This window comes from Polyodon spathula, chromosome 3 (genome assembly GCF_017654505.1).
Source record: "Polyodon spathula isolate WHYD16114869_AA chromosome 3, ASM1765450v1, whole genome shotgun sequence".
NCBI lineage: Eukaryota > Metazoa > Chordata > Actinopteri > Acipenseriformes > Polyodontidae > Polyodon > Polyodon spathula.
Genome location: NC_054536.1, coordinates 49,803,990 through 49,831,498, shown reverse-complemented (window position 1 = coordinate 49,831,498; position 27,509 = coordinate 49,803,990).

Sequence of the window (27,509 nt, the reverse complement as noted above, 5' to 3'; positions counted from 1 at the left end):
AACCTCTTGCAGAAGATGGCCATCTCCTAAATTGAGTAATTGTTGCTAATCGGGAGATGGCCACCTGTATATAAACCCACAGCTCTCTGCACTCCGGGTGGGTGTTTGGAAGAGTGAATGAGAGCAGGAGAGGAGAGTAAGAAAATAAAAAGAAAAACTAAACTGAAACTTAAAGGATCTGTGAAGATTACTGTCCAGCCGGACCTTAAGTGTTATTATTGTCTTCGTGATTTGTTTTTGTTCATCTTTTTGTTTTGCTCTGTGAACAGTGTTTTTTTTTAAAATATTTTATTTTTGTTCTTTAATAAACTGTGCCACAGCGCGTCTTTTTGCAACTGCAGTTTCCTGTGTGTTCTTCCTTATTCTGGCTTGACGTCACCACTCAGCCATAGCCTGTTACAGTGATGTTAATAAATCACTTCAAATGTATTGCCTCACAGTAAGTATAGCTTAAGGCCCTAAGGTCCACACTATGCCTTTACAACAGTATTAGTTCCATTTAAACTGGCTAAAAGTACTAAATATGGTTAGCATCTACACTACGCAGCATTTAATACTGTACTTGAGGTGGTCTCGAGTCAGATTCTAAATTAGATTGCATCAGGTAGTGCAGTTTGTCAGTAGTGTGGATGCTGTAATACTGAACTACATTTTTTGTGTATCCAATATCCCAAAATGCTTTCTGATATGTTTTGGCGCGTGGACATTATAAATACAGCACTCAAAACAGGCGCTGGAAGGAGTTGAGAACGACTATCAATACTGCTGTACCATATACAGTTTCAGAGGCTTGTTGTGGATTATGAAGCAATGTGATCAGATGCAGAAATCAAGGCACAATGATATCTAGATCGATGTAATCGGTCAAGGAGAACTTCAGAGATCAAAATGAAACGCACAAACATTATGATAAAATGTACCTTGTGTCTTTAAGAAACAATGCCATAACGTTTTTGTTAAGAAACACTATGTCTCCCTGGGTACGGGTGTCATATTTGCTGGGTTGTAAACATAAACTACAGTGCATGGTGGGATAATGCCATATTAAATCCCACAGTCCATTGTGCTGCTAGGAACTGTAGCCAGGCTATTTTAATTGTGTTTGTACGCATAAAGCATGCCTAAATATGAAACGGTAATTTAGTGTGGATGCTTTGAGCTGGATTAATTAAAACGTTTTTGAGTACGGTTCTCGAGATGGGTTATGCAGTGTGGACACGCCTTAGTAACTTCATAATTCTTTCCACAATAATCTAAGATATGCATTTATAAATAGGACTAAATAAAGTATTTTAACTTTTGGTAACTAACTTTTCTGTACATCTGAATATACTTATACTGTAGTTTTGTTTTTTTAAGAAACCAATTGAGAGTAGCTGCTGTCTGTTTTTGTAAATGTAATGTAATGGATTTATAGACTGATTGTACAGTGAAGATGGGAATGTGGCATTAGACAGGGTTTTTTCAAATCCAATGGTATCATAAAACAGTTTGCCATGGAAGCACTTAATATGCCAAGTACTTTAATGTTACTTTGTTGTTAGTAACACACAGAACAATATGGGTGATCTATCCATAATCTGTGTGTATCATTTTCTTCTATTCAGTGCTTGTTAGGAAGTTCTTCTTTGGTATTTAATTCATTAATGTCAGTAATGGAACCAAATATATTGTTTTCAAATTTAAACTAATGGACATTCTATGATTGAATAATTAGCCCATCCAGAAGAACTATGCGCCTATAAACCTGCGAGAGGAGTTACATTAAACGGGGTCATTTCCCTATTAACTACCGCACTGAAATCTGCAGCTGCAATCTGCTCATTCATTTCACTATTATATTGTGTTTGCTTGTATAAATGTAGTATTTTTTATTTTTTTTAATTGAGATTGGTTTAAAGTTTTTAATACACTTGATAACATAATGGCTGAATAAGCTGCGAATGACAGGAGCCATTGACATCTCCAAACGGTTTCACTTTGTTGTTCATTCTAGGCAGAAGTACTAAAACAAACTGAAGTGATCATTTGCTTTGTCTCAGTGGCTATGTTTACAATGACTTTTAGCATGCCAGAACTGTACACTATCATCCCAAAATGCACTATGTTATTACACATTTATTTTTGTGTAATAAAAATTGGTATTGGCTTGATAAGCAGCATACTGTACCAGTCACAATGGTAGGGGCAACTAAGATAATTTATTGATATTTCTGTGACAAAAACACACAGAAATCTCAATCCAAAATTCCTGACTTGTCTAAAACCTGATTCACAGGGACTAAAAGTCACCACATAAACAGGTGGTCTCAAAATTTTTACGAGCATCTATGAAATTTAGTGCTGTGCGAATTGTCAGGTCCTCTTATTTTTTTTACAGGACATTGAGACTTTCTGTAAAATGTCAAACTCAAGTGTGTCTTTTTAGTCCTGTGCGAATCAACCATGTCAGTGTTATGTTAGATTTGATATAAGCATTTCCGGGATATTCGCCTCAAAGCAATACCAGCCTTCATAATAAACTGCAATATTATATTCAAATTGGTACAATCTGTCCTGAGATTCTCTAGTTCACTAAAGTGCTATGATTGTGCATAACCAAATTGAAGATGGACAAAAATATAAAACATAATTGGCGACTTCAAAAAATGTATGCTTTGAAGTGGTTATTCCAGCCTTTGGAAAATAAATTACAATTAAATTAGTTGTTTACACCCGGTTCATTGTTTATAAATCATGCACAAAAGTGCCTTCTCTGGCCACAACATCTAATGTAATTTTGAATTTACTGACTTTTCTTGATGAAAATGAATCCATGTCTGGGAGGTTACTAGACATCCTCTGCTTTTGACCAACTCTGATGACACCTGATTTTTAGTCCTGTGTTAATCAGACACAGGCACACAATTGTTTTGTGGCACTTTACAGGATGATTAAATTTATATTTATTTAAAATACTTTTTTTCTCAAAATGTTTTGTATTGAATCTCTGTTCCTTGGCATGACAAGGAACAGGCTTACATTAAACACTCATTTAGCAGACTTTGTCTGTAAACACTTATAAAAGTAATCGTGTGCTGATGTACACATGTTGCTTTTGTTGATTCACCACTACTGATGGTGTGGCCAGTCAAACATATAACCAATATACCGGTCAGTAAGTATTTAACATTGTACCCAACAAAATGTGTACACATACTATATATAAATATATATATATATATAGACTATATATATATATATATATATAATTATATATATTATATATATCGAAGCTTCATGGTATATATATATATATATATATATAGATATATATATATCATATTATATAATATACTGTATTGTTTTGTACATAACAAAACTAATGTAAATATTTATTTTACACTGAACAGAACACACTGTATTGTTTTGAAGAAACTAATTACTTATCGTTCTCACACACTGCTCTTCTCTACAATTTTAATCAAATGTATATGGTCTGTCATTAATCAACCAAGGGATGCAGCCAAAAATATTCAATTATGAATAATCTGGAGAATATCATAGCCCTGGAACATGAAGTCTCTGGTGGTGTATCCAGATAAAAGCTCCTACAGTACTTACAAATGTGTGACTGGTTTTCTGTTTACTGTCTAGCTCAGCAGACAACAGTGAACAAATGTTAAGTGATTAAGAAAGGAAATACAACAATGATCAGTGTTATAGTCAGGGAAGGGATTTGTTTTGGGCTTTTTTGCTGTGTTGTTGAAACCATCAAGCCAGTGTTTGACTGCTGTGAAACATGAAAACAGCAACAAAAATGTTTTTGCAGAGGGACAGCATACAAACCAAAAATTGATAATGTTTTTGCTATGAAACTCACTGGTTTGACATCACGTATTAAAAAAAAAAAAATACACACTCAACAAAAATTTTTCCACTGGTTTTTTTACAATTTTAAAAATTATATAATAATATATATATAAGTTTTAGAGTATGAAGTGGACGGTTGAAAATGTATCCTACTTTAAAAAAAAAAAAAAAAAAAAAAAAAAAAAAAAACATCTTCACAAACAACAGTGCAATGCTTCCAGTTGTCCAGCTAACCACAATGACAAGATACAGCATAAATAATACCATCCAAAAAAAAAAAAAAAAAAAAAAAAAAAAAAACCTCGGTTCAGCTCTACTCAACACATTGCTTTATTCTGAAACACTATTGAAAGCACATGGTCAGTAATAAATGTAAGCTTATTGGCTTTGCATTTTTATCGTCATTGCAAAAAAAGTGTATTCTGTGAAATGGTCTTGATAATTCTGTTACAAATGTTACAGCGATCTCAACTAGTCTCCTTGGCACCAACAACAAATGAAAGCTCTAGGTAAAATGGTAAACCCTTTCCTTTTATTTTTAATCCACATGGCTTCAAGGTGTAAAATGAAAGGCTCTAAAAAAATGAAACGACATTTATCTTTGCAAAATTTTTTAAAAGAAAGTAAACTTTCATTTATAGATTAAGTTCTATAATTATATTTATAGATATATATATATATATATATATATATATATATATATATATATATATATATACAGTGCCTTGCAAAAGTATTCAGACCCCTGACCAGTTCTCTCATATTACTGAATTACAAATGGTATATTGAAATTTCGTTCTGTTTGATTTTTTTTTTTTTAAAACACTGAAACTAAAAATCAATTATTGTAAGGTGACATTGGTTTTATGTTGGGAAATATTTTTAAGAAAAATAAAAAACTGAAATATCTTGCTTGCATAAGTATTCAACCCCTGTGCTGTGGAAGCTCCCAGTTTACACCGATGAAAGAAATTGCCCTAACGAGGACACAATTACCTTACCATTGGCCTCCACCTGTGAACCATTAAAGTTGCTGTCACATTTTCTGGATAAAAAACCCACTGTTGAAGGATCATTGGTAAGGCTGTGAATCTGAAGGAAAATGAAGACCAAAGAGCATTCTACAGAAGTTAGAGATAAAGTAATACAGGAAAGGGTACACAATAATATCCAAGTGTTTGGATATCCCAATGAGCACAGTTGGATCAATAATCAGGAAGTGGAAGCTGCATCACACCACGCAGGCACTGCCAAGAAAAGGCTGTCCCTCAAAACTCAGCGCTCAAACAAGAAGGAGACTTGTGAGAGAAGCCACAGAGAGGCCAACAATCACTTTGAAGGAGCTACAGAGTTCAGTGGCTGGGAGTGGAGTAATGGTGCACCAGTCAACCATATCAAGAGCTCTGTATAACACTGGCCTGTATGGGAGGTTGGCAAGAAAGAAGCCGTTACTCAAAAAGTACCATCTGAAAGCACATCTGGAGTTTGCCAGAAAGCATGAGAGTGACCCAGCTGCGATGTGGGCAAAGGTTTTGTGGTCATATGAGACCAAGATAGAGCTTTTTGGCCAAAACTTAACACTGCCCATGCCTCAAGACACACCATCCCTACAGTGAAGTATGATGGTGGCAGCATCATGCTATGGGGATGCTTCTCATCAGCAGGGACTGGGCATCTTGTTACAATTGAAAGAAGAATGGATGGAGCTAAATACAAGAAAATACTGCAAGAGAATCTGCTTCAGTCTGTTAAAAAACTGAAGCTTGGGAGGAAATTTACCTTTCAGTAGGACAATAATCCCAAGCACAAGGCCAAAGCAACACTGGACTGGCTCAAGAACAAAAAGGTGAATGTCCTACAGTGGCCCAGTCAAAGTCCTGATCTGAATCCCATTGAGAATCTGTGGCACTATTTGAAAATTGCGGTCCACAAGCGTCGTCCAACCAACCTGAACAACCTGGAGCAAATCTGCCAAGAAGAATGGGCCAAAATCACTCCGACACTGTGTGCAAAGCTGGTACATACTTACCCCAAAAGACTTAAAGCTGTTTGCAGCGAAATGTGGCTCTACCAAATATTAATGTGTGGGGGTTGAATACTTATACAAGCAAGATATTTCAGTTTTTTATTTTTCTTAAAAATATTTCCCAACATAAAACCAATGTCACCTTACAATAATTGATTTTGAGTTTAAGTGTTTTAAAATAAAATCTTGAACAGAACGATATTTCAATGTACCATTTGTAATTCAGTAATATGAGAGAATTGGGCAGGGGTCTGAATATTTTTGCAAGGCACTGTATATTCTCTACAAAGAAGTACAAACATCCAGTAACAGCACACAATGATCTGGGATTGGCAATTTTTAGGTAGAACTAGTAAAGGACCATAAAAAAGCACTAATAACCGGCGGGTGTGGTTTGTATTGTACTGCCACCTATAGGTAGCATAAGGGTACATGACGTTAGGTGGAGGGTGAAGATTAAATTGGTATGTGTCATAGCGCAGGAAGCAGTAACAAGCTTTATGCAAGCAAGTGGTACTACAGTAAATAAACAGTTTAAGCCTACTCCCAGAGTCCCTTGAATATATTACAGTGGGTCATGCATCTATTTTAGTGGGCTACAATATGCTTAAGTGAGAATTATTTGCTACAATGAATGCAGCATGTCTGCTGCAATTAACCACGTATTAACAACGCAAAATTCAAGTCCCTTGAATATATTACATTGGTGACGAGGTTTTCCAAGACACCCTGCTGCTGTTGAACTGAGAGCTGGCGACAAGACACAGATAAGTGGCCGAAACAACAGCACTTTATTAATTCACGTGCAGTTGTACCGAGACTCCAATTGAATGATTGATTAGCAATCGAGTCTCGGTACAGCTGTTTTCACTCACTCGGGGTTGTGTGTTCAGTGAGTGCAGAACGGGATTGGAGACAGAGGTAACAATAATAAGAATAGTTAAAATATCAGCTCACCGTGTTTTTCTGTGTAGTTTGTTTTGTTTGTCTCTTTATTTTGGCGAAAGTGCTGTGTCTTGTGTTTTGTTGTCTTATAACCTTTTATTTTCTATCTGTGCAATTATTAAATGCTGACTGAAAACAATCGCTCAGCTTTACAAAACTTCACCTCTCTGTTGTTTATTCTGTGTTGGTTCCTGGTTCTGGTCTGACATCACCCACTACAGCCGTCTTTGTGACAGGGAGGCTGTATCAAGATGGCGAAAGCATTAAGTTTAGCACTGATTTTTGTCGCGACTGACCCAAAGATGGGAAAAGTGGCTCAGGAGTCTGAAGGTTTTTATTGTTGCTTCAGGAATTACAGATGCAACTCAGAAAAGAGCTCTGTAATTACATATTGGAGGTAGCGATCTAAGGGATGTTTGCGAGACACTAGAAAATAGTGATGTAAGCCTTACATTAGCCTAAGTTCATAACACCTCTACAAGGAGAATTTTTTCAGCCTTAAAATGTATTAGTATACTACCCTTTAGCACTGACATGCATCTGTACCTTTATAATTATTCATAACATTGTTGTTTTGTGCCTAAGTAAATATGAATATATCAATACCTACCAAAATAGATATATTATTTTCACCACTAATGGATGTACATTTACAACTAAAATAATACAACGTTTACACTTTCAATACTGTCCAAAAGTCCCTTCTACCATTATTTTACTTTAAAATCTTTTCTCATTTCTCTTATACTACTCTACTTATTACTCTTGTCTCGTCTGTCTGTCTATTTACCATACACATTCTCGAATATCTTTCCCTCGCTTTATTAATTATTTGATCAAGTAAAAAAAAGAAGTGATATCTATAACAAAAACATTGTCAATGTAAAAAAACAAGTTAGAAAAACACAACAGTGGTTTAAAGTGGTGTTATCAAATACAAAAGACCAAGTTAGGAGAAGCAATTGGGGCAACCTTGTCAAGCTCAAGCAAATAGAAACAATAAGAAAGGTGCTGGGGCCCAACATTTACACAATTGTTGCTTCTAACTTGGCTTCTTTTTTTCATCGCTCCACTTTACATTGAAATGCTTTTGTACAACTTCAAGGGGATTGTGACCATTCCCTTATTAGCTCAAAAGTCACATCTGCAGCAAAAAACACTGACAATGCACAACCAAAAAAAACGCTCCACACCCCAGCCCTGGATCTGCAATGCCAGCCCCATCAACTGTCACTTCCCTTGCTTTCTCATTATCTCTTGCACTCATTGCCATTATTGGTCTTGTTCATCATCTTCATTGTTGGAAATATATTGCTTCATACTCTTTCATGTATTCTTGTATGCATGGGCTAAATGTCTGTCAATGTGTGCCCTCATCTACCTGTGTCTTACCTGCATGTTGCCCATGTGTCTTCCCAAAGCATACTTGTCTGCGCCTGTGATGACGCCTCTCCAATTCCCTGTCTGTCTTTCTCTCTATAGTAGTGCTTCAGTCTGTGTTGAGCACTTTCCTTGGCACATATGTGTCTCAGCATCTTTATTCTGGTTACAACCGAGCTGATAAGGGAATGAGAATTTGTGTAAAGTGGAGCAATCAAAAAAAGAAGCCAAGTTAGAAGCAACAATTGTGTGAATGCTGGGCCAATTGCTTCTCATAACTTGAGCTTTTGTGTTTGATATCATTACTTCTAACTTGTTTTTTTACATTGACAATGTTTTTGTTATAGTTACAAATACACACAAGGACAGTGTTAATTTTACAAGCGTGTTTATTATTAGAAGGGACTGCTTTATTGAATGCTTTGTTGTATACTGCAACCGGGTCCTGGACACCAGCACCAAAGGCAGCTTTGGAATCAACCAGGGAGTCTGAACATGGAAGACAGAAAATCATTGGGATTACAATTATATAATAACACTGGACGGGTCAACTTAAGACCTAAGGATACTTCCCTCTGGAAAGACTGAAGAGAACCACAAGAGGGTGACGTGATAACTACCTCTTGCATCACCCAGCTACCGTTCTCTGACTGTCCAGCAGAGGACAGTATACTTACCTAGCACCCAGCGCCCTATAGTGATGAATCTCTACAAAACCTGGAATATGATCAGAGAAAGGATTTAAACAAAAGACATTCAATAACAGTGACAAAACCAATGGTGGAGTGATACTTATCAGTTCAGGGCCGTTGTAGCAGGGTTAGAAGCCCTGTACATTTATTTGTTTATTTTTAGAACTGGGTACCCCTCTGCCCCTTAGCAGTTTATTATTTTGTATTTGTTTTGTTGTATTATTATTATTATGATTTATTTATTGTATTTAAATATGACGGCATGGCCATGTTTTGTTATTGTTTTGTTTCTGGCAGAGGCGAGATTAGGCAGTTTGTCCTCTGTCAGTGTATAATAAAAAAAAACCTTGTGCAGAAAGTGGCCATCTCCCAAATTAAGTGATTAATTTGTTGCCATCAGGAGATGGTCATCTGCAAAAAAGCCTTCAGCACTCTGCGGTCTGGGTGGGTGTTCTACAGGAGTGAATGGGAGCGAGAGAGGAAAATGAAAGTAAATGAAAGAGTAAGGATCAGTGAAGGCAACTGCCCAGCCTGACCTTAGGTCTGTTTTGTTTTGTGCTCAAGAGTTGTTTAAAACTTTAATTTCACTCTGTGAGCTGTGTTTTTTTGTTTCAACCTTTTATTTTTATTTCTCTTTGAAAATAAACAGCACCGCAACTCCTTTTCACCACAGTACTTATTTGTTTTGTGAATTTGTGGATTTTAAGAATCTTCCGTGGATTGTGGTTTACAGTGGCTTAACAGTGATGTTTTGCATAAAAGACTATGTGCTAAGCATCGGCCCATATAAAGGAACCTGAATGTACTGTATGTTTAAGTTTGAATATTAAGTTGTTGTTTATTAAAGAACGTCTCACTTCTCCAAGTTCTGGTTTCCCATCTACTTCCTCTTCCAACCACCTGCTCCACTCGATTACCAACCATGAGCACAATCTTTCACAGTTGTTGTAATGTTCTAATAAAAGGTAACGTGATTCAGTTAGAAATGTATAAAGGCACTTATCACTCAATACCCATGTCCATAGTAATATGCAGTTTATTTGTTTTCACACATGCTGGGTCTCAAAGCATGCGAGAAAACAAACTGCACAGCATATTACTATAGGCATGGATATTGAGTAGTAAGTGCCTTTATTAGTGACTTCTAGAAAAGACAAATTACCCTTTAATACAATGCCATATCACTTTGACTTTTGGAGCCCATCCTACCAGTTTGGATCACAGCCAGTCTCAACATCCTAGTTTATCTACATGTGCAATGTGACATCACTACTAAGACACACAGTCTTCATTCAATAAAAAAGAATAGTGTAAGACTTCACTATCAACACAAATTGAGTTTATATAAGACTTCCCTATCAACACAAATATTCTCTAACAAACACTTACCCTAAGGAGGAGAAACAGATTTGAGGTTGCTGTTTGCAGTGCTTAGAAGTAACTGAACTGAAGCATTGTCTGGTATGAGGAAATGCAATGCAGCTTTAGACCTTGGTAGGGACATGTTGTTTGTAGCAGCAGTGGTCCCTCAGTGTAACTTAACATATGGCTTCACTTGTAATGGGGAATGGCAACTTTTATGTTAGGTCTTGCGATTAACTCATGATGGTTGAGGTAGTTCTCAAATGAGGAGAATGCTACATACACATGTTCATTTCATTAATTCAGAACAGGCCACTTTACCAATTGAGGTGAACAGAGCTAAACAGTGAGGAGTTAACCCACTCTATTACCTCTGAACAACTGCTCTGTTAATGGTAGCAGGTGTAGTCGGTTATTAATGGACAGCTGATGAGGACAGGGGTTAACCTGTTTCCAATTCAAGATATTAATTAGGCTTTTATTACATTCCTTTCCATATATAAAGATGGTTGAATATATCTGACTTTATTATAACTATTGTACTAGTATTTAATTATTTTCAAATACAATTTGATTTCTGCAAAAGTTATTTAAATGATTTCAAATTATATTTACTTTCTGCAAATTATATTTAATTATTTCAATTATTTGAATGAGTTGGTATTTTCAAGTTGAATATGGAATATAACTATCTTTGTGCCAGGTCTGCTGAGCAGAAAAAGTAGAGGGGCAAAATATGTACTCTGTCCTTTCTGCAATCAAAGTGGGGGGCACGTGCCCCTCCTGCTCCATTGGTTAGGTGCCTGTGACCACTTACATTTACATACATAGTAGATTTTATAATGTTATTTACATTTTGGGTCCACAATTTGTGCTGTTTAAATAAACATATATGATGGAGATTGAAAATGTAAACTAGATTTCAGCAAGGGGTGAGCAAAGTAATTTTGTTATAAGGTCTGGCCTAGAGGTAAATATGTTTCTGGTGAGCGTGGGATATATTTATTGTGTGAATTATATTTGACTGTTGCAAGTATTTAGAGAAACCTACAATATACAAGTATATTCTTTGGCGTACTTGAGTTATACAGTAGATTACAAAAAGTTGCTTTTTAAATTACTAGCAGTTGTTTGACCAATCAATGCACCATCAACCACAGTTTGAAAAGCTACTATTCAAACATTGTGTGGTTGATAATGACATTTAGACCAGCGGGGTGACTATACAATACATTACTGTAGTGCAATTAGTCAAAAAGGAGCTGTAAGCCTATGCCAAAAAAAAAAAAAAAAAAAAAAAGATAATTATAGATGCAAGAAAGCAGTTACATTAGAAAAAGGGAACAGTTAAACAAAAAAAGTAAGATTGACTTACTTAATGTGAGGTCTCATAATGGGAGGCTGCCATCAGTACCACACAAATACCGGTACTCTGCTGGCGATTTCCTTTAACTTGTATGCTAAGTTTTTATTCATGCCAAATTGTGACTACAGTATATTACAGTACACTTTAAACCCTGGGTGTTACAAAAATACAAATTTTAGCAAATATGCTAAGATTTAACATTGTCTTGTTGAGTCCTTTGCGAGAGAGTGTTAACCTGGTTCTTTTGAAACAGCAGTAGTATTTACCTTGGCTACCTTGTATTTTTTAAAGCTGAAATCTTGCATGCCTTATGGTGATATATTGCTTTGATTGAGATGAACCTCAGAGATGTTTGGCTCCGTAGCTGTCTGCTTCACTCACCGCTGAAAGCTTTGATAATCCACAGTTTTTAGTAGCACAGTGTTGTTTATTAATTACTGGTAATATCTGTCAGTGAAGAACATACAGCAGCTCTCAGTTTAACAGATTACAATTTTGTGTGCTTTTGGCCAATCTAAACAAATAATTATTTTCTAAAATGATCTGGCCATATATCACTTTCAACCTTAAAAAATAAATGTGGTTTTCACTAACTCTGTGCAGAATAAATGTTTTTTTTTTCTATGGGTAGATATCGGGATTTTTTTCCTATGCATCGGGATGTGGGACATTTGCTAGGAAATCGGGATTGTCCTGACCATATTTGGGACTGCCGGCATGTATGTACAGTATCAAAAGGCAATAACAAAACTACCTACGTTACAGCAACTAAAATAATGTTAAAAAACACTCATGACAAGTACTTGCATTGTTGCAGATAACCTAATTGATAACTACACAGAGTGTAACAATAAATGGAACATAATACAAAATCCATATTTTACCAGCTGTTAATGGTGGCCTTTTTTTCCACTCTGCTCATCCGGTGACTCGGTGGGTAAAAGTTCCAGTCTTTGGCTCTTGGGCTGTTTAAAAAAAAGCTACTATGGATTTTTAATGTCCTGACTTCATTTTTTTTTTTTTTAGCATTGTATGCACTTCCAGTGATAATAAGATAACGGTCTGAAATACAGCAACTGAATGATGTTGACGTAGTTGAGTTTCATTGGTCAATTTGCTTTGCTACGGTGCATACAGCTGTACTATTGGATGACAATGACTTTGTGAGTGGAGTCCGAGTCTGATCCACTTTACACAGATGAACTTTATGACTCAAGTGAAACTAAACTCCATTCCTTTTTTTTTTTTTTTTTTTTAAAAAAAGCATGTTAATACAAAGTGTTACTGAATTTACGGTCTGAAGTGCTAAGAGCGAGATTTTTTTTAAGTCAAGATTTTGTTTGCGTAAAAATGATGCAGCATACATTTATCATTTTAAATATCAGGGAAATCCCCCCATCAAACTGCACCCTGCTAAATACATTTCAGAGTAAAGCCTGAAATAAATCAAGCCTGTGTTAAGCCCTACAGCTCAGCTCGACAACGACTTTTACTAAATAAAAAGACAACAGTTCAAACAAACAAGGTACACCACATGAAGGTGAAGAAAGGTAATATATAGAATAGAAGGGTGTTCAAACTTCTGTTCACTAACCTTAGCTCCACAATGGTCCATAAATAAATACTAAAGAATAATATCTTAAATATTAAATTTATTACAGTTTACAGCACGCAAAATCAGCAATAATCTTTCCTTGTTTTTTATGTTGATTGGGGGCTGGGTGCATGGGGGAGTTGTTTGACTCGTTGACTTCATTAAACAAAATACCCTTTTCTCCAGAGCAGAGAAATCGTCAGTGTTTTGTCATACAAGTAAATGCAGGAGTTAAATATGGTAGATTTCTGTACCCTAGAGAATACTGTACCCTTGATGATTACATGCAGACACAGCTGCATTTTTTTCCAAAGATCGCTGGATGTGAATACTTGATGTTTCTGAACAGTGTTTACATGTAATAAAATGAAAATTTGTTTTAAAAGAAAAGAAAATAGTTTTATAAGGTTACTTTAATCAAGAATTTTGTGTATTGAGCAACGCAGGAGGCTGAACATACTGTATATCTAGAAAATCAGTGGTGTTATTTTGCCACAAAATTAGTTTTGTCTTGTTTACAATATTTGCTGCAAGAAATATTGCACATACATGTCCAGCGATCTTTGAAAAACTGCATCACACAGGCATGGAAGCATGTGGGGATACAGAATTCTATGAAGTCCAGAAATCTTTGGAACACCTGTCAGGACAATTTGATTTTGAGATACATGCTCCGGTTCGAATGTCAGTGAGTGAAGGGTTTTTTTTTTTTTTTTTTTTCCAGTTTAAGCACAAATCTCTGTGTGTGTAAAAAACATTTTGAGTTTGGGCCCTAGGCATATGCCTAGTTTGCCTATGCATTAATCGGGACTTGCCTATCAGCCTAGACAGAGGGTGAGATTTTTGACACACATGATCAGTTACCATTGGAAGAGATTGTCACAGTTTGTTAATGGGGGAGCAAGGAACATTTTGTTTTCTACGAGACAATTGGTATTGAAAACTATATTTATATATGTCTTGTGAAACCTTTTTTTCAGATGCACAGAATAACAATACATTTTAATAACAATTACTCCAACCTGCTGAAATAAATCTGTCATCACCACATATTACAGGTCAGTGTCAAATAAATCTCCACAAGTTCTTTATTACCAAATTGTTCTGTGGGTTGGTGAGGACGAGAGGTTTGGGTGGTCTTATTTTATCTGGAACTCCTGCTTGTAAAACTCTTCATCTCAACTAGAAATTACATTGTTAAAGCAAAATTCCAGGATTCAATCATAGGTGGTCCCTCAGAAAATTACCAGAATGACTGCTGCTACCCATTTCCACATACCCACACAGTAAACATTTGCTGCACTATCCATAACACCAACAAACAATCTCTGTAGGCCTAACTGTTTTTTTTCAAGTGTGTTGCACTCTGTTGCAGACTTCCTTACAAAATAAAGGTTAAAAGAAAAAATAAAAATTGGAGGAAAAGTTGCTGGCACCCTTTTCCTAAAAAAAAAAAAGGATTTACTTTAACATTTACGTTGCTTCAGTGAATCAAATCAGAGGTCGGCAGAACTAGAATGAATAATGTTATATCAATGACTGTTAATTTATGGAATATAACAATCCGATCCTTTGGTTCTGTCTTAAAACAGTTTCCAGCTATTCTTGCTAATAAAAGATTGTTTTTAAAGAAAACTTAACTGATTTACACTTGAATCCAAATGGTAATTACATTGTTATGACTGATTCTTTTCTAAACCGCTCCTACAGTTAAAAGAGCATGCAGCACAAAAGACCAATTGCTCAAAAGGAAATCCCATTCCTCCTTGTTTCTGTGCATCTTAATAATAATGCTACAATTGTGTATTTTTTTTTATTACCAATACTATAAAAAAGGGGTATTTTCTGCAAGATACAAATGGACTTGAGATATATTGTGCAAATGATAATCAGCAGACTTCACTACAGTTGAAACGTGATGCTGAAAACTAAGAGTAGAATCAAATAAGACTCCCAGACTTCACAGCTTGTGAAGAGCTAATGGGGCGGCTGCCAAAGGTCATTGGTTGTGGGATTTTATTTAATGCTGTTTTAGAGCAAATTAAAAGAAATTCAGTTTTATTTGCATTTAACTGCAAAAAAATTTTTGACATTCAAGCCCCTGTTTTGTCAAGGCAAGTTGATAGTCTGGAGTTTACATCATCAGAACTCATTTTAAAATAAATCTGGATGTCATCGGCAGAAGGGTGGAAATTAAAACCATGTTGTCTTATCACTTTACCCAGTGGTAGCATATACAAATTAAAAAGTAAAGGACCAAGAACAGAGCCCTGTGGAACCCCAGAAACAACAAGAGAATTAGCTGATTTTGATCCTCCTAAGGACACAAATTGATGTCGGGAGGTTAAGTAGGACTGCAACCAGAGTATTGTGCCAGTAATTCTAATAGTTTTCTCAAGGTGATCAAGAAGAATTTTGTAATCAGTGGTGTCAAATGCAGCAGATATATAAAAGAAAACAATCCCTGATAACAGCCCCTCATCTGCATTCAGCAGGATGTGATTAACAACTTTTATGAGTGCAGGCTCGGTACTATGATTTTATCTGACAGCGCATTATAGACAACATCCTTTTTCTCCAATATTCTCTGATATATTCTCATATTGATAACCATTCTCCTCTTGTTTTATATTTTACTAGATTTATCCCAGGAAGTTAAATCAATACTATCTTTCCTGTGTTTTAAAAGTTTGTTTATTTATTCAGGATTTTAAGGTCTCTGTATTTTAGTTGCTTTAGTATTTTACATTAAAACCAAAGAGATCACCAAAAAAAAAAAAAAAATAATCACTAGGCTTTACTAACACTGCATAAATTATCACACACCATCAAATATGTCAAAAGTTGCATGATCTCAGAGAGTGAGACTTTTGCCAGAGAATGCATGTCAGTACTGAATATGCACAATGAGGATAACAAATTCAGGAGGAAAAATAGTACTGAACTGTCTACTGATGGGATTTGCATTGCCAATCCCCCACCACCCACCCACCCTTGTTAAACTGTATTGTTACCATACTTTGTGTAAGAGAGAAAGTTCAAAGTGGATTCTCAGATGCAAAAACTAATCCTGTGATGAACGTTGTCTCTCAGTCTGATCCTTTCTAGATTTTGGATTTTACAATTACCAAAACAATTCTCAGACATGCTATTAAACACAGTTGATGTTACTACAAGCTTCAATAACCCCATTTCTTATTTTAGTTGTTGAAAAGTTATTTTTCCTTGAAGTGTTTAGATTGAAATTGCTTTCGATTAGAGATTTGGAGTTTCTTAAATCACAGTGTCCTTCCAGTGCAGACATAATGTACTTGGTAATTTTTCAAGAGATAGTGTCAGGAGTGTCTTTCAGGAACAACATGTTTAGAAGAGCAGATTTTTTAAGAAGAGAGAGTGTGAGTTACTCAGAAACACAGGTTTTTAACCTCCAGGGAAAAAAAAATGCAGGCAATCCTAGACATCTATAAAGCACAATTTTGTCCAAATGTAACTTAATATAGGTCCATGCTTTTACAGGGTGTATTCTCTCAAATCAAGATGGCCTATATTCTCAAATGATTGGTTAACAACAAACAAAGGTGGTCCTGAAAATGCAATCATCTTTTAGGCACGCCCAGTCTCTCAAAAATGTGGTTACCTTTCAAATTAAAAATAATTAACTTTCAAAGGAACATAACTCTCAACAAATATTTTTTTTATTTATTGAGTACGTTAAGTTTTCCTGAAGAAATCTCCTATCTTCCCATATTAAATTCACAGTCCATTCTAATCTTGAAGTTAACCTTCAACGTAACACCTTGTGGAAGATAATAATTAAAAAAATAAATACATAAATAAAATAAATGCTACGATGTTCTTTTGAAGATTAAATAGTTGTCTTTAAAACTTTATAGCTTTATTTAGGTAAAAGTTTAATTGTTGATGATTATAAATTCACGAGAATATTCTTGATTTTAATGAGTTTTAAATATCTGTATTCTTCGCTCAATACTAAATCTCTTTCAGCACTTGTTCAACACAACCTCCATATTCCACCAAAGGGCATTATTATCCTTTATTCAAAATATATTTGGAATCACTTTTTGCAAATAAAAATAAATGTCATCAAACAACAGAGGCATCATAGAGATTATTAAAAAAGGGAGGTATACACTACAAATTCCCAAACCGACACAGGAAGGGATATACTCACCACTTACACAGGTATTAAAGGTTATAAAGGTATCTGTGGTTTACCGATAGCTGTCAATTAAAAAAAAATTATACCGCTAGAACTGTGTTTTGTTCAGTACAGAAAAGGCGATATGGAACAACACTGGCTATGGCAATCTAAGATATGGAACAAAGTCAGTACAAAAACGTGAGCATTCCCAAAGTCACTTGCAAGCCACTGTTACACTCTTTTGGACAAACCCTGATTGATGTTCAACTGGATAAGTAGAAGTGTAGGGATACAATACACTACAATGAGCACGAACTGGTTTTCAGAGGGCACTAATAAGTCACTAATTCTTCAAATAGAGGTAATTATGTGGAATTACTTTCTCTGATACTTTCTACAACAGCATGTTACTATCACTAGTCAATAGCCACAGTATTCCTGAGTACCCTTAACAAGATTCAGAATGACGTAATGTCTTCTGTGTCTCCAGTTTTGATAGATGCAATAAAAAGGAGACACATGAAGCCAAGTACGTAGCTTTAATGGGAAACACAGCTCAGCCATGTTGTGTTGTGTGACTGACAGTGGCCCGAATGAACGGTTGTTCTGTGAAAATTTGTTACTAAAAAAAAAAAAAAAAAAGTAATAATAAAAATAATTTTAAAAAGACCAAATTCCCTTTAGGTTTTTTTTTTTTTTTTTTAGATTCTATGGATTATGCAGGTCAGCTGCTATATGATCGTTACCTTTATTAAAAATGTGAACCAATTAACCTACATAAATGTAAGGGATTGGGTTGAACTTTGTCAATGGGAGCTTGAAAGTCATTCTCACCCATAGATATAACCAACATTGAATTGTTATACTGTGCAAAATGCAGCATGCCACAAATATTTTCTCACATTTCGGGGGAAGATTGCAGTACACCTCCAGATTTGTTCAACTCCTCAAATGCATTTTAAGAGCCTCTGACAGGAATCTACACCATGAAAGCATTAAATATAGCAGTTTTGCTGCCAAAACACCCTCCTTATTAGTTGCTGAGAGAGAATAGTTGCTTTCACATACAGTGAGCTCTCCAGATAAGGTTTTGGGTCATTGAGTAACTTAGTCTTTAGACTGAGCAAAATGTGTTTTGGGTGAGTAAAAGTCATGAGTACTAAATACTGTACATATGACTTTCTTCTTTTTCTACCTGAAAAATAAATCAACAATGTATTTTTTGCAGCCATTTAGTTCTGTCTTAATAATATTAAAGTCTAGGAAGTTGCCACTCTCAATGTAGTTTAATTTTCTTGTGCATTTTTGTTTTGTTATTGTTATTTTTTTTATACTATTTTTTATATATTTATTTTATTGATTGTATCGTGTGATTTAATAGTTTTACTTTTAAAACAGATAACGTGGTTTGGCTCATTTAAACCACCTGAAAAATTTTGGGTCTCAATTGCAACTGTAGTGCAAACTTCTAATTGGGATTAGGTGTATAAAAACACGTCAGGTCAACCAAACAAGAAAGCTACTGGGTTTTGGAAATTGTTAGCTAAGAGCACGAGTTTGTATGAGGTGCCGCTCAGGAAAAAAATTATTCATTCAATGGTCATTCATATTAGTTTGCTGGCATATGCATTGGTTCACTGGCATATGCATTGGTTCAGTGGCATATGTATTGTTTAATGTGGCATATGTATTGGTTTACTGTGGGATATGTATTGGTTTGCCAGCGAACCAATACATATGCCACAGTAAACCAATAGATATGCCAGCGAACCACCTCCCAACTATTCAGAGAGAGGGAGAGACCACACACCCTCATCCCACCTCTCCGTGTCATTGCCATGACTGAGAGGCGGATCTTACGTGTTGCTGCTGTCTTCCTGCAGATCCATGCAGGCGCCAGACAGTCAGCACAGATCTCCCCTGTTACAAGTACATTAAACTCTAATTGCAAACTTGTATTTTAGCAACATGTATACTGATTAAATGGTGTCTACTGCAGTGTTAACAATTACGCATTTAAAGCTGTATGGTGCTTTATGTTTGTCTTTTTTAATGAAAGTTTTATGAAACAATTTGCTGCTATTTTGAAGTGCTGTATTTGAAGATGCCTGGTGCTCAATGCATGGTGCGCTACTGATGTTTGTATTGCTTCTAAGAAGATCACTGCTTGTTTGCTATTTAAGCGTGCTATTTAAAAAGTAAAAAAGCTTTTTACCTTTGAATTGTGCTTGTATAAATCACTGTCTTTTTGAAGTGTTTGTGTGAAGTGCACTATTTAAAACATTATAGTACTTTGGGTCTGATTTGAATTGCTCTTGTTGTTCATTGTTATTTGCTGCTATATTTAAAGTCTGCTGCTATATGTAAAGATTTGCATGGCTTTTGCTATCAAATTGCTGAGTGATAACTATTGTTTTACTGTTAAGTGCATTTGTGGATGGAAATGAAGTGCTAAATTATGGTCTAGTTTTAATGTGTTAATTGTCACACTGTCCAATTAAAATGCATGTTACTTTTCACATTGGTGTCTCCCTTACTTTATACACTTGCCTTTCTTGAGTAATTTTTTTTTTTGGGACTACTAAAACTAAACTTCGAGCTAATCAAAGTTTCAATTGGTGTAGTCATTATACCTACTTAATTGGTAATTTAAAATAATCAATTAAACTTATTTGAATAAACACACACTCCCTAACCCCCCCCCCCCCCCCAACCCATAATAATATATATATATATATATATATCTATATATATATATATATATATATATATATATATATATATATATATATATATATATATATATAATTTAATTTAAAAACTTGTACCAATACTACACTATTGTAAATAAGAGAGGTAAATTGATAGGTTGGGTTGAGGTGGACTAATAAACAAATCCTAAGGGTCAAGAATCCAGTTGCTTATTTGCCATTTACAAATACGCATTGCAAGTGAGTGGATTCAACCGTATATTTTCTTTTTTTTTTTCCAAACTCAGACTTATTGGTCATGTGTTTCTGGCAATTCTCAGGCAGGCTTCAATTAGCTGTCCTGGCATTTCTATAACCCCTTCTCTAGCTACCATGTGCAGTATATTCACAATTGACCATTGAGATGCTGGTAAACCATGAATTACAAGAAGCTTGATAACATGAAAATTGAAACTGTGCAGCACAATTGCTATGTTTTTTCTTTACGCATTGAATTTAAATATTATTTGAAATTCATAGTACACAGCTTATCTGGAGGGCTTCATTCAGTAATATAGGCCTGATACATGAATACACCTATACGTGCACATGTGCAAATAAAAGTATGCAACATGTCAGTTATTTTTAATTATCTGCCAAACACCAAAAATTGTCAAAAATAATAATAATAATAATAATAATAATAATAATAATAATAATAATAATAATAATAATAAAAACATTCTGACCCAGAAGTATCATATTTAAAAGTAGTAAACCACAAAACATCCTGTAAGTTCTACCACCATGGAGCAAGCCAAAATTATTAGGCTACATTTGAAAGTTTTTACATCCAACGCAAGTAAATTACACTAGTATTCCTATAATGATTATGAACCATGAAGAGCTGACACGAGCTGTCATTGATTGAGGATACACAACACCAAAGACGATATGAATCTGTAAATCTCATTTATACATTTCCGTAAACACCACAAAAGTACAAGTACAAAAGTACCACAAAAAGTGGTATTTACAAACAACAAAGTTTTATACATACAGCCCAAAGTTAAACAAAGTTGTTGAGACACAAATTGCCTTGCCAAATTGTGCTGCTCTGCAGGTAACGATTCACAGGGTGTTACGATGGGCTGAAATATCACAATGGAGGTGGCCTTTACTAATATACATATTAGACACTTACACTCTTGACAGTGACTTCCATTGGTGTGTCCTCCTGCCATTTAAAAAAAAAATAGAATAGTCAGGTGAGCAATGCTGTGTGTGTGTGTGAGCAATTTTAACATAATGGTTATTAATACAAAACCACTACACCCCTAAATTACTCACACGATGATAAATCAGTATTGAAAAGATTGAATAAACCTGGATTTCAGTATCTAGTTTAATTAGAACTTTTTTAGGAACTCACTATAATGTTTATCTAAGTTGTACAAAAATTATTTAAAAAAAAAACTGCAGTTTGGACTCAGTGTCACATGAGCGATTGATTCATTTGGTATGCAGGTGGCATTCTTGACCTGTAATATTTAATACACAAAAGCTGCAAATCCATATTATCAGTTTGCTTCAGTTATAGTGGATAAGAATGAAAGGGGGCTAATAGTCGCTGTTGGGTTGAAAAATGCTTCTGTAATCTCCAGAACTAGAATTGGAAAACCCTGCTATAAAACAATTCAACCTGGTCCTTTACCGTTTTGACTGTGTTATGGATGGTGTTTCTATTTTAATTCTGCCAGATCTTTGTTTAGTTTCTAATGCATTTAGTATTGCTAAAACCCAGCATAATATTTCAAATGTGACCCATGGTGTGATGTGTATAATTAAACAACATTGTTATGCAGAGACTTGCCGGAATTATTGCATGTCTTGTATGCCATTTGGCTAAATGAAATAAACTGTTATTCAAAATGAAGGCTATTTGCATGCTTGTCGATACAATGTATTATATTGCCAGAAAGTCTGGAAAACATGGATGATAAATTATTTTGAGTTCAGTCTTAACAACAGTGTTTTAAACTGTTTTAAAGTTCTCAATGCACATCTAAACATATATCTAAAACAATACAACACTGCTTGTGATTTAGCAAAGCATTTTGAAACAAAGACCAAATTAATTGGTTATATCGTAGATGCTTCTTGTCCAGAATTTTATGCTGTGGTTGGTCAAAAACTTACATTCAACTCCCAAGGGAGTTTAATTTAAAATAACATATTATTATAATTATGTAAAGGTGGATTAGAAAGGAATTTTAAAATGTTTTATTCACTTGTGTCCATCTGTCAATCATGTGTAGTTCAGTTTTTTTTTTTTAATCACATCATTCAGATCTAAAAAATTTAAGCTCAAGGTTCATTGCCACAAGCCTTGCTGCTAAAGACCATTGTTAATTGCCATAGTTTATAATTCCACAACTGTCTGCATCATCAAAGTGGGACTAAAGACAAACAGAACAGTGAAACTTGATTATTTGTTTTCCACACCTCTGGGACCTGCTGACAATTGCTTTTTTTTATAATATACATATTATGCATAGTATTTTAAAATGCATTACAGCAAAAAATTACTTAAAAATGACACAAGGAATAGGGAAAATATTATTAGAACTACAGCTAATGTAAAATCTTTAAAATCACTTACAAAGCTGGGTCCATTGAAACAAAGGACCAAAATAAATTTTCACCGATGGCTAACATTTTAAACAGTTATACATTTTAAATACAAAGGCTCTTACAAAATTTCTGTGGTGTTGGATTGTATAATATATACCTTTAACAGCAGAAACTAACTCAATTGGTTCATCACAGGAAATAAGTCCCTGAACAGGGTGGGGAAAATGTCACTCTCCAGGTGACCAATGAACATGTCTAACTATCTAAAATTAATAATTGAAAACTAAATAGCATGAATGGCACATGGGTAAAAAAAAATTTTAAACCCTTTACATTAAAAAGCCCATTGGTTAGTATTATGTTCTCCTCTGAGTAGTTGTCACTCCCTTCAATTTAGAAAGAAGGTGCATTGGCAAATCTCTCCAGGTTACCATGGCACAGTTCCCTCTTCATCTCCCCATCTAAAGAGGCACCCACTGTATGGATAAACAGAGCTTCATTTACCAGTGCTGTCAGTCTCATTCAATCCAAAATTTAAAAAATATAGGTGGTCTTGAACTACAGCCATTGGCACAAATAGCTTTTCTCCATAATGGAAAATATTGCTAAAGGGGTTTATAGAGAGACAGGAACAAGGACAAGAGGCACGGATAACAAACATTTTCAGACTGCAATTTATTTTAAGGGATATTAACCTTGTTGCCAGTTTCTGCAATTGATTTATAATACATAGGCTGATGCCAGTTACTTTTATTCAAAAACTTTAATTTACAACATTAAGACATCTGTTTTCCATACTCTTTACAGTCGTAGTAAGGGAAAAGCGGTTCAAATCTGCCATTGTATTCTAGTGAGTGTTCTTTGACAGCTTGTTTTGAAGCTGTCAATGTGAATTACAGGCACCTACCAGTTCCATACAACATTTAAGTTTACTCTCTGCAGCAGTACACAAGTCAAATCAATGTAATCCTAAAGCACTCTTGGAACAAACATTAACAAAGGTACTTATAACATTAGTTTGTTGATTCTAAAAAATATATGTATATCAGACAGGGGCAAATATTTTTTCATGGCACTGCATATATACAGCTCTGGAAAAAATTAAGAGTGCAAAATTATCAGTTTCTCTGGTTTTACTATTTATAGGTATGTGTTTGGGTAAAATGAACATTTTTGTTTTATTCTATAAATTACTGACAAAATTTCTCCCAAATTCCAAATAAAAATATTGTCATTTAGAGCTTTTATTTGCAGAAAATGACAACTGGTCAAAATAACAAAAAAGATGCAGTGTTGTCAGACCTCGAATAATGCAAAGAAAATAAGTTCAGAGTCATTTTTAAACAACACAATACTAATGTTTTAACTTAGGAAGAGTTCAGAAATCAATATTTGGTGGAATAACCCTGATTTTCAAGCACAGCTTTCATGCGTATTCACATGCTCTCCACCAGTCTATCACATTGATGTTGGGTGACTTTATGCCACTCTTGGCGCTAAAATTCAAGCAGCTCGGCTTTGTTTGATGGCTTGTGACCATCCATCTTCCTCTTGATCACATTTCAGAGGTTTTCAATGGGGTTCAGGTCTGGAGATTGGGCTGGCCATGACAGGGTATTGATCTGGTGGTCCTCCATCCACACCTTGATTGACCTGGCTGTGTGGCATGGAGCATTGTCCTGCTGGAAAAAACAATCCTCAGAGTTGGGGAACATTGTCAGAGCAGAAGGAAGCAAGTTTTCTTCCAGGACAACCTTGTACTTGGCTTGTTTCATGCCAAAGCTGCCCGATTCCAGCCTTGCTGAAGCACCCCCAGATCATCACCAATCCTCCACCACATTTCACAGTGGGTGCGAGACATTGTGGCTTGTAGACCTCTCCAGGTCGCCCTCTAACCATTAGACGACCAGGTGTTGGGCGAAGCTGAAAATTGGACTCATCTGGGGGTGCTTCAGCAAGGCTAGAATCGGGCAGATTTGTCTTTGTGAAGGGCGCATGAATGGCACATGATTTGTCTTTGTGAATGGCACATGGTTGTCTGAAAGTGATGGGGATGAATATAATATTTGTGAGTATACACTATATAGGAAAGACAGGCAAGACAGAAGAGGTATAGGGGCAGTGCTATACATACACATAGTCTTGAAGCCCAAGTGTTAAACCTGGACAAAGAAAACAAAGCCAAATTAATATGGGTCAGAATAACGGACAAAAATTCAAAGGGCATAATAATAGGAGCATGCTATAGGCCGCCAGATTCAGACGGTGAGCAAAATAATCTGTTGTACAATGACATTAGAAATGCGTGTAGCAAAGAAGACGACATACTAATGGGGGATTTCAACTTCCCCCATATAAAATGGGAAAACCCAGTGGGTAGCAAGACGGATGAAATTGAAATGGTGGAAATGACAAATGACTGCGTCCTAACACAATCCATTATAAATATCATATGGGAGATACTGAAATTGGAGAAGGAATCTATGAAAAAGACCTAGGAATTTTTGTTGACTCAGAAATGTCTTCATCTAGACAATGTGGGGAAGCTATAAAAAAGGCTAACAAGATGCTCGGATACATTGTGAAAAGTGTTGAATTTAAATCAAGGGAAGTAATGTTAAAACTGTACAATGCATTAGTAAGACCTCATCTTGAATATTGTGTTCAGTTCTGGTCACCTCGCTATAAAAAAGATATTGCTGCTCTAGAAAGAGTGCAAAGAAGAGCGACCAGAATTATTCCGGGCTTAAAAGGCATGTCATATGCAGACAGGCTAAAAGAATTGAATCTGTTCAGTCTTGAACAAAGAAGACTATGCGGCGACCTAATTCAAGCATTCAAAATACTAAAAGGTATTGACAATGTCGACCCAAGGGACTTTTTCGACCTGAAAAAAGAAACAAGGACCAGGGGTCACAAATGGAGATTAGACAGAGGGGCATTCAGAACAGAAAATAGGAGACACTTTTTTACACAGAGAATCGTGAGGGTCTGGAATCAACTCCCCAGTAATGTTGTTGAAGCTGGCACCCTGGGATCCTTCAAGAAGCTGTTTGATGAGATTCTGGGATCAATAAGCTACTAACAACCAAACGAGCAAGGTGGGCCGAATGGCCTCCTCTCGTTTGTAACCTTTCTTATGTTCTTATAACTCTTTCACAAGGAGCTTTACAAGATGCAGTAAATACAAGAAAATCCATAATACTTCAAATACAGAGAAATGCATAATACATGATATACAAAAAAACATAATACTGTAACACTGTTACATTAAATTAAAAGCTTTAAATGAGAAAAGCAACAAATAAATAAATAAAGTGTAATATCCCTTTAAGAGGAGCCATTAAACTCCAGTACCTTTCCGTTCCACCTCCAGGTCTGTCTACTGGTGGTCAAATTATTAGGAAAACCTGTTTTTCCACATTTTTTCCTTTATTACGGTCAGGTGGTCATTGGGGGAAGGGTGTGTTTGTTCTGTGTTTCGTAACAGTTAGGTTTCTGGCTGCTCTGATTTTAACCAAAATCATCTGTTAAAAAAAGGTTATAAGGTATCCTGGCAGCAGCATTCTGAACTAGCTGCAGTTGGTTTATGGTGCATATCAGGAGACTACCATATAGAGAGTTGCAGTAGTCGAGTTGAGAAGAGATAAATGCATGACAAAGTATCTCCACATCCAGGAGGGAAAGGTAGGAACGGACTTTGGAGATGTTTAGAAGATGGTAGAAGGACCACTCGCGTTATGACTCTGCAGGGCAGTTAAGCACTGCATGCACACCCCTTACCTACCTATGCTATAGTGACGTGGCATATTGACTTTGAAACCACACCCACTATAGTGCTTCAGTGGCGGTATAGCCTTTCACACAGGCAGTTATGATGGTTCATAAAATATGACAGTTCTGTGGCGGTCTAGGTAATTCACACAAACCTATAAGGCGCTTCAGTGGCGGTTCTGAACTGTCATAACTCCTCTGTGTGAAAGTACCTAATGACTGTCAAACAGATGAAACTTTAACTGATGCTGAAATTCTCAATCTCGTTTAGGCAGGGAATATCTCAAACGATGATGAGGACTTGGAGGAGGAAGAAAGTGACCCACCACCAGATGTTCCTGAAGCATGTTGTGGGCTTTAAATTGGCTTGTGTTGGCTGGAAATGCAAGACATTGATCCAGTGAACGTAATGCAGTTACGCAATATTGTGGACTATGCGAAGAAACAAAGTCGTGTTAACTTGACACAGACTGAAATTACAATTTTTTTTTTTTTCCAAATGAAAGGACTGTTAAACAGTTAGAGGAAATTGTTTTGCAACTTTAAACTTCCAATTGCACTGACATTTTATTTCATTGTTTCACTCTCTCCTTGAATCAGCCTTTATTGAGATTAAAGGGCGGACCAAATCAAAGTTAGCACTTAGTGAACAAGGACACGAAAGCATAGGCGGTGACAAAGCACAAGAAAAATTCCAAGCGAAATCTCGCAGAACCACAACAAGCCCTTTTCGCTCTTCAAAAAGCACATATTGCTTGTTGAAAAAAAAAAAAAACACTAAACTGTCTGATATTTGCAAATAATTAAGCAAATTATAAAAAAAAAAAAAAACACACTGACCTCATATGTTAAACAGTTGCACGCAACATTGAATAATTTAAAATGAATAATTTACAGTATCAAATATTAATATATGTATTATTCCTATTATTATCATGATCTATTTTGTGTTTGTAGCACATTTAAACAAAACATGCACAAGACCGTTCCCTTTCAAGTGGAATGACAACCATTACCGAATGGGAAGACTCC